The 18,544-nt window shown below is 41.3% G+C and overlaps 1 long non-coding RNA gene across 1 annotated transcript in view; it reads left to right on the plus strand.

The window, feature by feature from the left end:
- Positions 1 to 11,046: 11,046 nt before the first annotated feature.
- The window catches only part of Gm34612, a 26,373-nt gene continuing 18,875 nt past the window's right edge, over positions 11,047 to 18,544 (plus strand). Inside the window, exon 1 of the long non-coding RNA XR_391570.1 lies at positions 11,047 to 11,158. This is a non-coding gene — a long non-coding RNA (predicted gene, 34612). The remainder of the gene's footprint in view (positions 11,159 to 18,544) is intronic.

Raw genomic sequence — 18,544 nt, forward strand, 5'->3', positions numbered from 1 at the left:
TTTCCACGTGGACTCCTTGGCCAACAACTCAATTGTACATAAACCAGTCCTGCCACAGGAAGCGCCCCTGGCAACAGGAGATGGTCAGTTGAGGTTCTGTATCACCCATTACTAGGAGTCCTCATTAGAATTACCTTCACATATTCAAGGCAATTTTCTCTGCACTAGGTGTCCATACCTCATCCCCAAATCCCCTTAATTCCAGCTGTTTCTGCCTTTACTCTCTCCCTCCACCTCATGTATCCTCCCATTTGATCCCCAGTCTCCTCTCCTATTCCTACCTGCTTTCAAACTCCCCTTAAAATATTTTCTGTTTCCCCCTCCCAGGGAAGAGGGAGTCATCCCCCCTCCCCTGACACTTCCTCTTTAACTAATCTCTCTGGGTCTACAAATTGTAACTTGGTTATCACTTATTTATCAGTGTCTACTGGAGTTGGGGACTGGGATGTAACAATTAGCAGGGGGAGGGAGGTTATGAGCGTATAGTCTGGGATCCACAGGAGATGTGGGCAAAGGAAAAGAATGATTGAAGCTGATTTCCTATCGCTAGGACCAAATCTGGGGATAGGATTTGGAGGTGAAGACTGATTGGTTCTTCAGTTAATATTACCTGTTTCCTTGTTCTACTTGGCTGGTGTGTGAGTTCCCGGTGATTGCCTGCTGGTGTTGTAAGCTGGGAGACTGGGACAAGTTGGGGGAATGAAGTTTGGGGGGAAAAGATCTTTGCATTCCTTTGTGTTTAGGGTTCAGAGAGGAAAGGGGGACAGAACTGGTAAGGGCAGGCCTCTGGAACAGCAGGACAGGTGTGGAGTTGGGGTCTGGGATATAATAGCATATATCCCCAATCTTCAGCCTTCTTGTTGCCCTGGGAGGAGCTGCCCTTAGGCTAGCAGAGGTGGCTGCTGGGGTTGAGTCTGTGACAAAGCATTAAGTTGGGGAAGGAAGGTTAGAAGGGGAAGATCTATGGGACCACAGGAGATGGAAGCAGGGATGGGGAGGCTGTCTCAGTGTTCTGCTGTAGAGATGGAGATGAGACTGGGGGATTGGAACAGGGGAGACAGAGAGAAGAGAAGGCTTATTAGACTATGCCGGGGCCTAGCAAACACAGAAGTGGATGCTCACAGTCAGCTAATGGATGGATCACAGGGCTCCCAATGGAGGAGCTAGAGAAAGTACCCAAGGAGCTAAAGGGATCTTCAACCCTATAGGTGGAACAACATTATGAACTAACCAGTACCCCTGAGCTCTTGACTCTAGCTGCATATGTATCAAAAGATGGCCTAGTCGGCCATCACTGGAAAGAGAGGCCCATTGGACACGCAGACTTTGTGTGCCCCGGTACAGGGGAACCCAGGGCCAAAGGGGGGGAGTGGGTGGGTAGGGGAGTGGGGGTGGGTGGGTAAGGGGACTTTTGGTATAGCATTGGAAATGTAAATGAGCTAAATACCTAATTAAAAAAAAATACAGGTTATAAACTAGGCATTCTGGCTTATACTTGCAATCCTAGCCTTGGAAGGCAAAGGTGGGAAAACTGCTGCGAGTTTGAGGCCATCTTTGACTACTATCAGGTCAATTCCAAGCCACGCTATGCTGAGTTTTAGACATTCTCTCACAAAGGCCATAAAAGGTTGCTTGGGAATAATGGCTCAGTTGGTAAAATGAGGACATGAGCTTACAATTAAAAAGCTAAGTTGTATGCAGTAACATGCATTTGTAATCCCAGTGCTGGGCTGGTTGGAGACAGGCAGATTCCTGGGACTTTCTGTTCAACCACCCTGACCTCATCAGTGAGTCTGGATAAAGGCCCTGTTTAAAAAAACCAAGGTGCATGGCAACTGAGAGAAAGACCCCGAAGATGTCCTTTCTTTGGCTTGGATGACTTTGGGCTTCTTGGCTCCAACCTACACACATTTGTGCATGTGTAGGTACAAACGAAAGCACTTCCCTTCACAATAAAGAACTCATCAAAAATCATATTCTGAGTGAGGCTCTCCAAGGACTACTGAAAGTACAAGGTTCTCTGCATGCTACTAGGTTCCTCAGAAAATTGGACATAGAAGATCCAGCAATACCTCTCCTGGGCATATATCCAGAAGATGTTCCAACTGGTAACAAGAACACATCCTCCACTATGTTCATAGCAGCCTTATTTGTAATAGCCAGAAGCTGGAAAGAACCCGATGCCCCTCAACAGAGGAATGGATACAGAAAATGTGGTACATTTACACAATGGAGTACTATGCAGCTATTACAGACAATGAATTTATGAAATTCTTAGGCAAAAGATGGATCTGGAGGGCATCATCCTGAGTGAGGTACCCCAATCACAAAAGAACACACAAGATATACACTCATTGATAAGTGGATATTAGCCCAAAAACTTAGAATACCTAAGATACAATTTGCAAAACACATGAAACTCAAGAAGGAAGACCAAAGTGTGAATACTTCGTTCCTTCTTAGAATGGGGAACAAAATACCCATGAAAGGAGTTACAGAGACAAAGTTTGGAGCTGAGACAGAAGGGATGACCATCCAGAGACTGCCCTACCCGGGATCCTTCCCATATACAACCACCAAACCCAGACACTATTGCATATGTCAGCAAGATTTTGCTGACAGGACCCTGACATAGCAATCTCTTTGTGAGGCTATGCCAGTGCCTGGCAAATACAGAAGTGGATGCTCACAGTCATCTATTGGATGGAACACAGGGCCCCCAATGAAGGAGCTAGAGAAAGTACCCAAGGAGCTAAAGGGGTCTGCAACCCTATAAGGAGGAACAACAATATGAACTAACCAGTACCCCCAGATCTTGTGTCTCTAGTTGCATATGTAGCAGAAGATGGCCTAGTCGGCCATCAGTGGGAGGAGAGGTCCTTGGTTTTGTGAAGATTATATGCCCTAGTACAGGGGAATGCCAGGGCCAGGAAGTGGGAGTGGGTGGGTTGGGGAGCAAGGCAGGGGGAGTATATAGGGAACTTTTGGGATAGCATTTGAAATGTAAATGAAGAAAATATCTAATTAAAAAAAGAGTGAATCTGAGGCTGGCAGTCAGAGGCAGCGCTCAGATGTGCTGTGGGGGCTGGGGAGGAGCACTGCATCCTTGACATGTGAGATAATGGCCCCGTCTTGGATTGTCAAGTCTGCTTCCTTCTGGAGAACTTGGTGCACCATCCCTATTTTGCCAGGCTTCTTATTTGTGTCTTTCTATCTTCTCTGTCTTCTTTTCTTAGTTCAGCAAACTATCTGGCAACCCTGACACAGGGATTAGCTATGTTGCATGCTGCCGTCAGCTGGTTGGAAAGCCAGTCCTAGCAGCATGGAACAAGGTAGCTCCAGAGGATAGAATGGATTTGGAGAGCTTCTAATGTGTAAGCCAGTGTAGTGTGAGCAGAGCCCTGGTTATCTAATGGACATCAGACAGTCACCTGTTTCATTTCTTACCACATCTAAGCTTTGCTCCAAGGCCCTGATGAAGCCAGAGCCTAACCCTGAAATCTATGTTGTTCTTGTCTTTCTTTCCCTGAAGATTGACTTGGCTTCTGGTACTTCTAGTCCAGCCCTGATGGATTTTGGAGGAGTGATTCTCACAGCATCTCATGCTGACTTTCATGGTAGTATATCATTGTAGTCTGTCATCGTACAGTGATGCACTTGGAGGCTGCTGCCTGTCCTTCCTGGACCAAACTTGGGGTTTCACTTGGTGAGTCAACTGTTCCTGACTTATTGTTCAAGACCTGGATGTGAACAATTTAGATTTTCATTAGGAAGGAACATCACTATTAGCATCAACGATCTGAATAGTAAGAGTAGTAGATAAGGGCAATTCTTATGTTCTAAGCTCTGGACTAAGTAGGTTGTATAAATGTGGTTTACATTGAGTTCTTAAAAGAAGGGAGTTTCCATCTGGAGCATATATTTATTCCAGTGGAGACACTAAGTTTGAAAAGGCTTGGGAACTTGCCTACGATTGAGATAAAAGGTGGAGATGAGATTTGAACACGTGTGTTTGTAGCTAAAGTCTGTACTCTTAAGTACTGTGCATTGCTGTTTCTGCCACACTAGAAAAAAACCACTAATAATGTATTGTGCACACATGTGTAGGCACATGTGTGTGTGTTTGGAGTTGGGGGGGAATTGAAGCAGGTTCTTTTTTTTTTTTTTTAAGCTGTGCACCTTTTTTCTTTCAATTGGGTATTTATTTCATTTACATTTCCAATGCTATCCCGAAAGTCCCCCACCCACTCCCCCACCCACCCCCTCCCACTTCTTGGCCTTGGCATTCCCCTGTACTGAGTTTGCACGACCAATGGGCCTCTCTTTCCACTGATGGACTGATGGCCAACTAGGCCATCTTCTGATTCATATGCAGCTAGAGACACGAGCTCCGGGGGGGGGGGGGGTTTGGTTAGTTTATATTGTTGTTCCACCTATAGGGTTGCAGATCCCTTCAGCTCCTTGGGTACTTTCTCTAGCTCCTCCACTGGGGGCCCTGTGATCCATCCAATAGTTGACTGTGAGCATCCACTTCTGTGTTTGCCAGGCCCCGGCATAGTCTCACAAGAGACAGCCATATCTGGGTCCTTTCAGCAAAATCTTGCTAGTGTATGCAATGGTGTCAGCGTTTGGAAGCTGATTATGGGATGGATCCCCAGATATGGCAGTCTCTAGATGGTCCATCCTTTCATCTCAGCTCCAATTGAAGCAGGTTCTTATGTACCCCTGGATGAATTCAAACTCCCATGTAGCTGAGGTTATCTTTGAACTCCTGACCCTACTACTCTACCTTATAAGTGCAGAGATCACAACCACCACACTTAGCTGTAATGATAGTATTTTATAGGCCACTGGATTTTAACTGGTTAAATGTCACTGGGATGCCTCTGATTATAAAGCATCAAACAAACAAACAAAAAAACCCAACAACAATAACCACAAAAACAATTCTGCATGAACAGAGTACTCAAATATTCACAGCCATTATTTCTGCATGGATGTAACTGTTAACAGCTTACATATGCAAAAGGGAGTTGATATCATCTGCACTGCTCACCTGATACTATGGATTCAGAAGGAAGCATGACCATTATAAGGCAGAATTCAGAAAGCATTTACAAGTCCCAGAAATCTATAATTTAAGAACAAATACAGCAGCTTTTCAAACTTTTCATTATCAGGATTAAGCCATTCATTTTTACCGTCATGACATCCCTAGCTAAAGATCCTAGGATAGATGGCAGGATGGAAGGGAACAGTTGACTTGACTGTCTTTGCTTGATGCCCAATCTAAGGACAATAGGAGAAACACCATCTTGTAGGACAATTCTACAGTAGACACATTACAAAAAGTTCAGCAATATTTCCTTCCTGTTTTCTTTTCTTTTTTTTTTTTTTCCATTTTTTATTAGGTATTTAGCTCATTTACATTTCCAATGCTATACCAAAAGTCCCCCTTACCCACCCACCCCCACTCCCCTACCCACCCACTCCCCCCCTTTGGCCCTGGCGTTCCCCTGTACCGGGGCACACAAAGTCTGCGTGTCCAATGGGCCTCTCTTTCCAGTGATGGCCGACTAGGCCATCTTTTGATACATATGCAGCTAGAGTCAAGAGCTCAGGGGTACTGGTTAGTTCATAATGTTGTTCCACCTATAGGGTTGAAGATCCCTTTAGCTCCTTGGGTACTTTCTCTAGCTCCTCCATTGGGAGCCCTGTGATCCATCCATTAGCTGACTGTGAGCATCCACTTCTGTGTTTGCTAGGCCCCGGCATAGTCTCACAAGAGACAGCTACATCTGGGTCCTTTCGATAAAATCTTGCTAGTATATGCAATGGTGTCAGCGTTTGGATGCTGATTATGGGGTGGATCCCTGGATATGGCAGTCTCTACATGGTCCATCCTTTCATCTCAGCTCCAAACTTTGTTTCTGTAACTCCTTCCATGGGTGTTTTGTTCCCACTTCTAAGGAGGGGCATAGTGTCCACACTTCAGTCTTCATTTTTCTTGAGTTTCATGTGTTTAGGAAATTGTATCTTATATCGTGGGTATCCTAGGTTTTGGGCTAGTATCCACTTATCAGTGAGTACATATTGTGTGAGTTCCTTTGTGATTGTGTTACCTCACTCAGGATGATGCTCTCCAGGTCCATCCATTTGGCTAGGAATTTCATAAATTCATTCTTTTTAATAGCTGAGTAGTACTCCATTGTGTAGATGTACCACATTTTCTGTATCCATTCCTCTGTTGAGGGGCATCTGGGTTCTTTCCAGTTTCACATCCTCTAGTAGGAGATTCTGTAGCTTTTTCCTCCAGAGAAGATGGTGTGTAGGTATTTTCTCCCCTGCACTTAAACCTGTGCTGGCCTGGGAAATTTCTTTAGCTGGTAATAAAGGCAGTATCCCATCGCGAAGCTTAGACCTCAAGGGACCTCTTGAGCTTACTCTTCCTTGTGATGGTTAACTTGACTGAAATAAGAAATGCCTAAATGTCTTGAAAAACATTGTTTATTTGTGTCTGCAGGGGTATTTTGGAAGAAATGAATATGTGAATTGATAGACTGAATGCAGAATGGAATTACTTTCCCTTCGTATGAGGGGCATCATCCAATCCATCAAGGGTTCCAGGAGAGAAAGTAAAATGTGGAAGTAGGATTAATACACTCTTCATTCATTCATTCATTCATTCATGCATTTGCTTTTTGAGCTGTTGTCTTTCAACAGTAGGCTTCATATCACCAGCCCTTTCCCCAAATTCTCAGGCCTTGAAACTGAAACTGAATTACATGACCGGTTCTCCTGGTTATGAGCTTGCAGACAGCACTATGTAAAACTTTTCAACCTCTGTAACTCACTAAGTGATTTCTATGATATTTCATTCTCTCTCCATATCTTCATATGCCGTTCCAGTCTATTTTGTGATGTTATCACTGAATAGACTCTAGGCAATTTGTAATGAACAGAAATTGGCTTGTGGTTCTGGAAGCTGGGACAGGCAGAGCTCTTGGCAAGGGTGTTCTTGCTGCATCATCTCATGTGGAAAGGGAGAGGGGGAGGGGGAAGGGAGAGTGAGGGGGAAGGGGGAGGGGGAGGGGGAAGGGGGAGGGAGAGGGGGAGGGGGAGGGAGAGGGAGAGGGAGAGGGAGAGGGAGGAGACCCTTTTATAATACCTCCCTCCATTATAATGGCATTAGCTCATGGCCTGATTATTCTCCTTAAACTCCACTTTCTAACACTGTTGCATGGGGTACTGAGTTTCTAACATATGCTTTGGGTGGAGGTTTACACATGCTATTGTTTCTGTGGCTCTGCAGGACCCTGGCAAATATACTCATCAACCCATAGAAATAACAAGAAATTAGTGTATTTCAGATTACCCCCAAAACTGAGTGGCTTGAAACAACCTACAGTTATTTCTCTACAATTTCTGAAGGTCAGGAATGCAATTGTGACTTATCTCTGGATAAGCCTTGACTTTAGATTTCAGGCCAAGTGCTAATGAATAGAATTAGTCAGTGCTGCAAGTTCCTGGCATTACAGGTGTCATGGCTTGTAGCATGTCAAGACAGCTCTGTTCTGGGACAAGTTGGTCATGGACCATAGCTCTAGGTTATTTCCAGGAGGACTTCTCTCCACGCCTGTGTCTTAATGCCACGATGGTTCACTGCTGAGCAAGCAACCTGGAACCAGTGCCAAGTGCCTCGGAGTGCTAGGCCTGTATTTTGTTGCACTCTGCTTCCTAGAAACTGGTCATATACTTGGCCCACATTCAAGCAGATAGAGTGCAATTATGCTCTCCTCTGTAAATTTTAAAAGGAAGAATGTAAAAGAATTTCCAGATCTATCTTAACATTTCCATCATGAAAGAGTCTTAACTCTAGTTAACTATAGAGGCATAGAATCACTATTAGGGTCAGCCTGGCCAGCCAGCATCCATCCCCAGAGTTTCCAAGTCCTGTGGACCCGAGATGGAATCCGTGAAGGGATGTCTCTTCAAATGGACAGTTAGGATGCTACCCCACACAAAGCAAGCTCAACCAAAATGCCAGGGACTGGCAGTTCTATCAGGGAGATGATGAATAATTGTACTAGGGAGATAACTGTGATAGCAAAAGGACATTTAAGGTCCAGGATCTCAAGAGATTGTAAATACCAAAACCCAAGAGGCAACACATGTTAGTCCACTCAAATATTTGATTTAAGCTATATTTAGCTGTATTAAGCTATATTTAGATTTATTGGTTCAAAAAGGATGTCACAGATAATGCCTGTTTTGTGGTGAATTGCCAATGTTGGGAAGAGTACATGGATCACAGAACAACAGGTTAGAGAGATATTTAGAGGTTGGATTTTTATTCATAATCACTTTTATTTGTGAGATCTCAGGGGTCTCAGGAGTATTACTGTCATCATTCTATGGGGAAGTTTCCCGATGACCTGAGGATCCTCCATTCATTCCCACCAACTAAAGGCATCTTTCTCTTCTACATCACCACATCAGGTATCAAATTTCAGACATGCATCCCTTTGAGGGGATGGAGCTGTGACATCAAGTTCTACAAGGCAAGAAAGAGTGTCTAAGCTCATAGAGTGTTTATCTCTGGAGTCATTCTGCTACTACTTCCTCCTCAGAGAGGAAGCTCTGCAGGCCAGTCTGAAATACCTACTGGTATTTATCTAGAAGCATCTAGACAAAATGTGCACAAAAGCATATAATTTGAAATCTCCAGATATTGCAGTCTAATGAAGTATTGATGGAAGGCTAGAATGGAGCAAAGGTCTTAAAACCCAACCCTCCTGTGCAGGGTGGTCACTGCTCAAAGCTTTATATTCGGGGCAGCCACCATCCAGGCTTTAGATACAGGGGATCATCCGTTTGAGTTTCCAGGAGAGTCTAGTTGGTGTGTGCTATTCTGGCACCATTTGTCATAGAGCCCTTTCACGGTCATGGAGTCTTAGCTTGGACAATGGAGTGTAGAGTCCGTTCAGTCCTGTGCTATGATATAAAGAAGGGATGTTTATGATTTCGTCAGGGAATTGGCCTTTCACTCTAATAAAACAATGAGAAAATGTCATGAGTGTTATGTTGAAAACAAATCAGAAGGAAAAGTCAGAACTCTGAAAAGTACTTTCCATGGGTTATTGGCAAGGCAAGACTTAACCAAAAAGCCTTAGTCTTTAACTCAAGAATATTTGTTTGAATTTTCCTACAACTTCTTGTTGAAATGCGGACACCTTTTAAATAAATGGAAAATCTTCTTTACTAAGTGTAAAGATTAAGAAGTTTAGTGCCACTACAGTTATTGGACAGTTTGTTTGAAGTAGCCATGCATGTCAGGTGTCATGACCTTTAGGATGTCAAGACAGCTTTGTTCTGGACAAGTTGGTCATGGACCACACTGACCGTCAGAGACTAATAATGAAACACATGGACTCTTTCATTGTTTATATTTAGCTGTAAAGGTAGTACTTCTAATAATGAGTCAAATAATGCAAGAAGTTTATCTTAAACCTTTATTTAATCCCTTTTAGAGATTTTCACTCAACTTCTAAAAGACAGTCACTTGCTTCTTATCTACAAAGTTTTTAAAGTGGTTGTCATAGTCTGTTTTCAGGCTGTGGGATTAAGCAATTTATAATGAACAGAAATGTACTGGCTCACACTTCTGAAGACCAGAGGAGGAGAGTCCAAGGTCAAGGTGCTGATGTCTGGTGACTGGTCATCATTATCTTGTTGTCACCTGGTAGAAAACAGGAGTATGTGATAGTAGGAGAATGAAACCACCCTGGGTGCCCATGTAGCAAGGTGTGTTCCTGAGGGGTCCCTCCTAAATACCTCCTGACAGTAGGCTTTACTTCCCAGCACAGTGGCATAAGGAATTATGTTTGCAGTACATGAGTTCTGATGGATATATTCAATTAACAACAGCTAATATACATAATAGTATGTTAACATGACAGTACATAACAGCATAATATACCCATTGAATATTAATCATATTCACAGTAATATTAATAACACTTTAATACTTAGGCATTTATTGGGTGAATTTTTTTGCTATTGTAAGAATCTTTTATATATATATATATATTTTTTTTTAATTGGGTATTTATTTCATTTACATTTCCAATGCTATCCCAAAAGTCCCCCCACATGCTCCCCACCCACTCACTCCCACTTCTTGGCCCTGTCGTTCCCCTGTACTGAGGCATATAAAGTTTGTACAACTAATGGGCCTCTCTTTCCACTGATGGCCGACTAGGCCATTTTCTGATTCATATGTAGCTAGAGACACGAGCTCCGGGGGTACTGGTTACTTCATATTGTTGGTCCACCTATAGGAGTGCAGATCCCTTTAGCTCCTTGGGTACTTTCTCTAGCTCCTCCATTGGGGGCCCTATGATCCATCCAACAGATGACTGTGAGCATCCACTTCTGTGTTTGCTAGGCCCCGGAGTAGTCTCACAAGAGACAGCTCTATCTGGGTCCTTTCAGCAAAATCTTGCTAGTGTATGCAATGATGTCAGCATTTGGAAGCTGATTATGGGATGGATTCCCGGATATGGCAGTCTCTAGATGGTCCATCCTTTCGTCACAGCTCCAAACTTTGTCTCTGTAACTCCTTTCATGGGTGTTTTGTTCCCAATTCTAAGAAGGGGCAAAGTGTCCACACTTTGGTCTTTGTTCCTCTTGAGTTTCATGCGTTTAGCAAATTGTATTTTATATCTTGGGTATCCTAAGTTTCTGGGCTAATATCTACTTATAAGTGAGTACATATTGTGTGAGTTCCTTTGTGATTGGGTTACCTCACTCAGGATGATGCCCTCCAGGTCCATCCATTTGCCTAGGAATTTCATAAATTCATTCTTTTTAATAGCTGAGTAGTACTCCATTGTGTAAATGTACCACATTTTCTGTATCCATTCCTCTGTTGAGGGGCATCTGGGTTCTTTCCAGCTTCTTGCTATTATAAACAAGGCTGCTATGAACATAGTGGAACCTGTGTCCAGTGTAATGTATATTTATGTTCAGGGTACACTTTTAATCACTACCTTTAAATACCTACTTTTTTCTTTCTTTTGAGAAAACACTTCATGTCGCAGACTTGCCACAGACACCTGATCACTCTGCCACTGCTTCTCAAGTTCTGGGGTGAAAGGTAAGACTTATCAGGTCTGGTTCTATGAACTGCCTACCTTTATTTCCATAAGGATATGCGTAGCTTTAGGATGTGATCTATAAATCATTATCCTAACTACGTATGTCTGCAGTTACTCAAATTGTTCTAAGTAGTCCATGTTCGGGTTATGTGATGATACAAAGCCTTCCCTATCATCTAATCAAACCTTTCGCTAGCTTTCATACTTTTATTTACCTTTCAAATGGGTACTTAGGTCCTGATGTTCTAGTTTTAAATTTTTTATTGGGGACTGGAGATCTATCTCAGTGGCTAAGAATTCTTGTTCCTAGTACCCACCTGGCTGTTCCCAGCTGTCTGTAACTTTAGTTCTGGAGCATATTACACAGTCTTCTAGCCTTTAGCGGACACCATGCATGTACATAGTGCACATACATACCTCTGATAAGCACTCAGTCATATAAAATAAAACTAAGTATATCTAAAATTCTTGCTGGGCACAGGTAGTTGCCAGAACAGTGAAGCAAGTCTTTATAATAATAACATAGTGATGGGTACCATTTCAGATTTGTGAAGATCAAAGCTATGTGTAATAGAACCTGACTAAGCAAACAAGTAAAATCATTGTGTAGCATAGAGTCATCTCTGGTAGAAGCTGTAAAGTTTAACTGACAGTTTTGTAGCAATATTAACCCCTCAGTTGATGCTCCACTCCAGGGTGCTCAGGGGGAACTGTGGGAAAGTGGGGATGGATCCGAGGATATTCTACAGGTCCAGTTTCCTGTAAATCTAAAAATGTCTCTAAAACATGAAGCATTGTACTTTTGAGAAAATCCTTTGGGACTTTTGTTGGTGGCTACAGTGATTTAGTTGTAGCAAATCCTACTCATTTCTTGAATGAACCATGGGAGAAGCCGTGTTCATATTTTCCATTCTGAATTTGACATACCCCCTACCCATTATTTTTTTGTGTACTACAAGTCCAGTAATGACTATGAGGCAAAAGAGTGCAGTGTATCACTTCTAAGATTTTAGTAGGATTGCTCCTAAGGCTTCATGATCAACTATGGTATTAGCTGTATTTCTGTATTTCTCCTGTTTCTTATCCATTCTTAATCAAGTAAAGAGTTTTCTTTTCTTTGCCTTGCTGTGTTTTCCTTTTGAAAAAGATTGCAAACATTATATCTCTTTAAAAATGCTCTGAAGAATCTGTTCAGATTATCATGCTGTTTTTCACAAAGTAATTGCTATAATAGATTCCATTAACATACTTCCTAAAGATGAATCAAAGTTACATTTTTATATACATAATGATTAGTCAAGTTGTATTACTAAGAAAGTGTTCCATTTTATTCTGCAATTCTTTGCATTTTAAAACCTCTCTTTGTAAATAGAAATGGCTAATAGTGTTTGTAGGGAGAGTCCATTTATATCGCTATGTAGCCTTTGTATAGCTTTGGAATCAAGAAAATGACTAAGTAAACAAGAATCAGGAAGCTATTATGTGTAACAAGAAATATAGAAATTTTAAAAAAAGTCAAATATAAAACTTATGGGTTCTCTCAAGCAACCAATAATTGTAATTTCATATAAGTTCCATCAAATCAAAACAACAGGACTCCACAAAACTAATAATATTAAGCTATATGGGATGAATCTATGATCAGAAAATACTTAAACACACATAAACAGGCATACCTACTAATATCAAATTCCTAAAAATGATTTTTAAAATAAAACTGAGGAAATAAAGAGGAGAAAATAAAGTGTAATCAAATACATCAAAATAAAATGTGCTGTTTATCACATGGTTTATTCATGTATGCATGTTTGTATATATATATATATATATGTATATATATGCATGTATGTATGTATGTATTATGTATGCATGTATGTATGTATTTCATTTTATCGTGCTGGTTTAAATCTAGGTTTTCCATTTTGCCATTGGGGCCACATATCTAGTGACTACTGGGCTTAAGAAAGTATAAGAATAATAAACATTTATATTGCAAGATGTCAATATTGAAACTATATTTTAAAAAGTTCATCTAGAATCAGTGAATAAAATAAAAAATGACATAAATATGGAAAATTATTTTAGTAGAACACTATAAAAGCCTCAAACAAATGTAGAACTTTCCAGTAGAGTTTCATTAATATTACATATTATTTGGTGGAAAGCTAATCTCTCTAAAGTAACTTTCTTTTATTATTATTTTGTATTTAATTTTTTCATAGAATATTCTGATAACACTTTTTTCCACCAAACTCATCCCAGACCCTCCCTAACTTCTTGAACCAGATACTGGTATCAAGGATGTATTTGAGAGCTGGCATGGAACTCACTTTGTAGACCAGGCTGACCTAGAACTCACAGAGATCCACCTGCCTCTGTGTCCGTAGCACTGGGAATAGACAAGTGTGTCACCATGCCTTGCTGGGCAGTGATTTAATAGCTAATCTCACAACCCCTTCTAAGGGAACTCTCCTGGAAACTGCGATTTATTCAAGTGTATTATGTGCTAATGACTTTGAAGATGCTGTTTGGAGGTCTCAAGTTCTTAAAAACTATTGTATCATATGAAAAGTTTCCTTATGTGCAACTAATTAAAATATTGATTGAAAAGATTAAATTTACAGTGACCAAAAGTGCAAATTGACTTATTTTTAAGTCTCCCTTTGAAATAATTAACACGTGTCTTTTGAAAATCAAAGTTAGAGTCTTCATTAGTGCTAATTTAACTTCCCAGCAGTAATATTAAAATATAATTATAATTCATACTGTTTTAATCATTAATTTTGTTTTGAACTATATTATATTAAAAGGGAAAATTTTAATGATTTCTATATTAGAACTGACAAAATGCCAAAAGTATACTTATTTCTGTAATAATAAGCAAAATTAAAACCAATTTGGTCCAAATCACTTTGTGTAACGTCTGTGTATGTTTTACCAGTTGGTTTCTCCTAAAGTTGTAAGTTTCAGGCCAGTTTATGGCAGTTTATAACTACTGCCATGAAACAATAACAAGGAAGGTTTTCCTGTCTGAAACAAGTGGGAGTCTGTATAATAATACTGGGAAACATTAGCTTTAGTCTCATTGCATCAAAAAAAAAAAAAAAAAAAAAAAGAGCACTCTAAACCATTGGGCTACACCCATTGGGCTACACTTTTTGTAACCACTGGGCTACACTCTTGCTTTGTGAGACCAACCCTGCTTTGACCACTTGTGCAGCTCCTGTGCCTGGAGATTTCATGGTAGACTCATACCCCTTTTAAGTTCTGGAGGCAACACGAAAGGCTGGTGGTGGGTTATTCAACCTCAGTTCCTTTTTGGGCTTCCACAGTGGTGCTGACCACAGTGGAATGTTTTTCCTGTAATGGGCAGAACCTTCTTGGTCACCCTCAAACGCACGTCCTGTTGAACACTTCCTCCTCAGATGTTCGACTCTGCAGCCCCCCAGACCCTTTTCTGAGTTGCTTCCTGTAGTTCTTCTTTCTTAGGTTTCTCTCCTCTGACTTCAAGTACTTAGCTTTAATCTTATATACAGTCGTCAGTTTCTCCTTTTAACTTCTTAGTCGTGAGTCTTACACTCCTGCCTCAGATTGATATTGCCCATTCTTTCTCATTCTTTCAATGATGTTATCAATGTTGGCAGGTTGCTCAAAATCCTTCAATGCATTCTATCTTGCTTTTACAATCATGTGTACATGAAAACACACACACACACACACACACACACACACACACACTCCTCAATACACTTCTCTTGGTACATTTTTAATTCTCTAGACCCACTCACACACCTTTCTTCTTTGGTCCTGTGGTTTCACGGTCTGCTTATATATACTTTTTGTCTTAACCCACCATGAAGGCCAGCACCTCCCTTCAAAGAGTAGTCCCACAAAGTATTGCTAGACATCTTTTGGGATTTACCTGTGATTCCATGTCATGATTGAAGAAGAGTTTACAATAAAAGCTTGTAACAAAAGCAAGTTCCTTCCCACAGGTCCAGTCCTTGAACATTTATTTCTCTCCGTCTCTGTCTCTTTCTTTCTCTCCCTCTCCCTCCCCTCCCTTCTTCCTTCCCTCCCTTCCATCTCCTCCCCAGTTCATGCTAAGCAAGTACTTTACCATCACAATATATCCCAGCTGCAGCATATAATTTTCAAGCTATCTTGTTCAGTTCACATAAGCTCCCGCTTACTGTTTGATTGCACTTGATTCTGCCCTTCTAAAATATCCAATGCACTTAGCATCATTCTTTGACTTTCCTGGGCCCACTTGTTCTCCACATGCTCTCAGTCCAGCTATGCTTTGCATAAGTGCTATAGGAGGCCGGTCATGTGCAGTAGTGTCAGGGCCTCATGTTCCCTTCTCAGCTGGATTTCAGGCAGGCCAGAGAGAGGTTTAGAAAGGGGTCATTGAGTAGAAGGGATAGAGAAGTTACAGTTTCAACACTTATCCCCTCTGCCTGCCTGCGTTGTGTCGCACCATGAATCCTGCTATCACTGACCACCTATAGACACCCCAGCAATCCTGAAACCCAGAGCACCGATGCGGTCATCTCTCTCTCTCCTTCTGAGTATAGCCCCGTCTTTCCTGCAAACCTGTGGGTTGGCTGCACTAAATCCACTCTATCAGAATTATGTGCAGTGGTTTCTGTGTTCCTGGCCATACCCTGAGGAGAATGTACCTTCTTTCTTACTGCCAGCCTGCGTGTATATTGTCATTTTTCTTGTTAATACTTACCTGGCATAGCCTCATTTTTATTCTTTAGTTTCAAACATTACGCCTCTTCCTGTTTTCAATAGTCTATCTTAAGCGAGTGTACAAACGAGCTTTGTTTTTGTTTAGCCAAGAGGATTCCATTTTTTCTTCTTGAAAGGCAACCTTTACTTTACCTTTACTGAGACTGCTTCCTGTGACCCTGTCCTGTGGTGTTGTCATTCTATCCCATTCCATGTGTCTTTGGTTCCTTTCTCTTACCTGTGGCCTCCGACTTTTCCCTCTGGGTTTGATCTGTTGATGACATTTTTTTCTGTTGCCTTCTACTTACAATATTTGGCATTTCTAATTTTTTTCTGGTCCTTGGATTCAGCTTTAAACTGTTTTAATTTGAAGTGACATTCTTATGGAAGTCTCTCAGAGCAAGCGTGCGATGACCATGGGCAAGGCGATCAGAAGTGAAGAGGGCAGCCATTTTTCTGCAGTTCTCCTCCTGAAAGGAACACTTAAACCTTAGTAAGCAGTTTCCCTCCCCTCTTTTCTCTGCTTTTTCTTCTTGAGTATACAGACCAGCTATGAAGCCCTGGCTGGTCTTGAATTTGCAGCAATCCCCCTGCCTCATCCCATAGTGGGGATGAGCAGTGTCTACCATGCTTGCTTGGTAAGCATCTCCCCCAACCTCTGTGCTTTTCTGTCATGTTAGTAAATCTCTAAAGGGAAAAAAAAATCTAACTTTTTATCCTTCTCTAAGACTCAGGTTTTGGCAGTATATGTAATTTCAAGACATTCTGAATTTTGACTCTGAAGTTTCTAGGATATATTTTATCAAGGATTTTGTTATTTTTGTCTTCTTTCTAAATATATCAACACTGAACTCTTCCTAATGGCCTTCTAACATTTAGTATTGTGCAACAAACTCAAGATGTGCAGGTTTGACTTTCTTCTGTAATAAATGTGCTCTGTTGTTTTGAAATTCATAGTGTTTTTTTTTTTTTTTACAATTAATCTTTGAATTCAGAGATGATAGGCAGATCTGGTAATATACACATGTGATCATGCACTTCATTGATTAGAGTTTAGATACTCTTCATTCTCCAAATCCAGGCTCTCCTTAGCTAAAACTTCCCAAATGCATGTCCATCTTTTGTTTTACCTTGTAAATAATATAAGTTCAGTACCATTAATGATACTCAGATTTGGGACACTATTTTCTTCTCTTCCCACCCACATTATTGGTATATATTTGCAGAACCATGGGTTTTGCTTATTTGAGGTTATTTCTCGTCAACAGTGTTTTATATTTCAAATCATTCATGTAGTGTGTGCGTGCATCTGAGTGGGCAAAGGTAGGCCATGTGCCTTGTGTGGATATGAAGGTCCTTGGGGTTGAGTTTCAGGCCTTCAGGGTTTGCTGCAGGATCTATACCTATGAAGTTATCTTGCTAAGCCCTGCTCTCCCTTTCATCATGTGACATATATGTTACACAATCAGATACACATTAGCAGTGGTTCTCAATCTGTGGCTCTCAAGTCCCTTGGGGGTTGAATGACCCACTCACAGGGGTTGCATGTGAGACAGCTTGCATATCAGATATTCACACAACGATTCTTAACAATAGGACAATTACAGTTATAAAGTAGCAACAGGAATCATACTATGGTTGGAGATCTTCATAACAGGAGGAACTGCTGAAAGGTGGCAGCATTAGGGAGGTTGAGAACAGTTGCTTTCAACTTGGTTGGTCTAGAGTGTTCAGCACTCGAGGCAGATGACAAGTTAATAGGCAGCTGCAGTTCCTCCTCCAGCTTCAGTGAAAATGGTGTCTTTACAGGCTTAGGAGGATCTGGAGTGAAGGAACACAGGGCTCTGTCTCCTAAGCCTCAGGAGCTCATGCTCCCTGAGATGGTCTGAAGCTGTCAGGGACTGCCCTGTTGCTCTGCAGGTGCTGACACTGGTGTGATGAACATGACCCTGCCCTTGCCCTGCTCCCTGAATCAGCAGAGTCTGTACTCAGTGACGTTGGAGCATTTCTTGAGAAAATGGTTACTCATGCCTCCAGTTGTGGTCTTGCTAGCCTGCGTCAACTCAGTTTGCTCTCAGGGGTAGTCTAGCTCCATCTGTTCTCTGTCCTATAGTTGGTCTATGACACTTCTTATCTTCTGGTGAATAAGTTGGCTTTAATTTTTTTTGTTGAAAATACATTTTTTTTCATACAGTATACTCTGGTTATGGTCTCCTCTCCTCTGACTCCTCCCAGACCCTTCCCACTTCCCTATTTACCCAAATCAACTTCCCTTCTTGTTCTCACTAGAATACAAATAGGCACATCAAATAACAACAACAGCAACAATACTAATACATAAAAGACAAAAAAAAAAAACCATAATAGGACAGAACAATTAGACATTCAAAAAAAATTATCCAAAGAAGCAACACATACGATGAGATGCACACATTTGTGCACATAAAACAGCAAAATTGGCAGCTATACTATATAAACAAAAGATATATAAAAAATAAAATGTAAGACAAAGCATAAAACATACCTCCAAAAACAAAGTGTCACGAGACAAAACAACACCTCCAGAAATGCCATTGGGTTCATTTTGTGTTGGCTATCTACTGCTGGGCATGGGGGTCTGACCTTAAGAGCAGTTTGTATACACAGTG

Source organism: Mus musculus, chromosome 7 (genome assembly GCF_000001635.26).
Source record: "Mus musculus strain C57BL/6J chromosome 7, GRCm38.p6 C57BL/6J".
Lineage (NCBI taxonomy): Eukaryota > Metazoa > Chordata > Mammalia > Rodentia > Muridae > Mus > Mus musculus.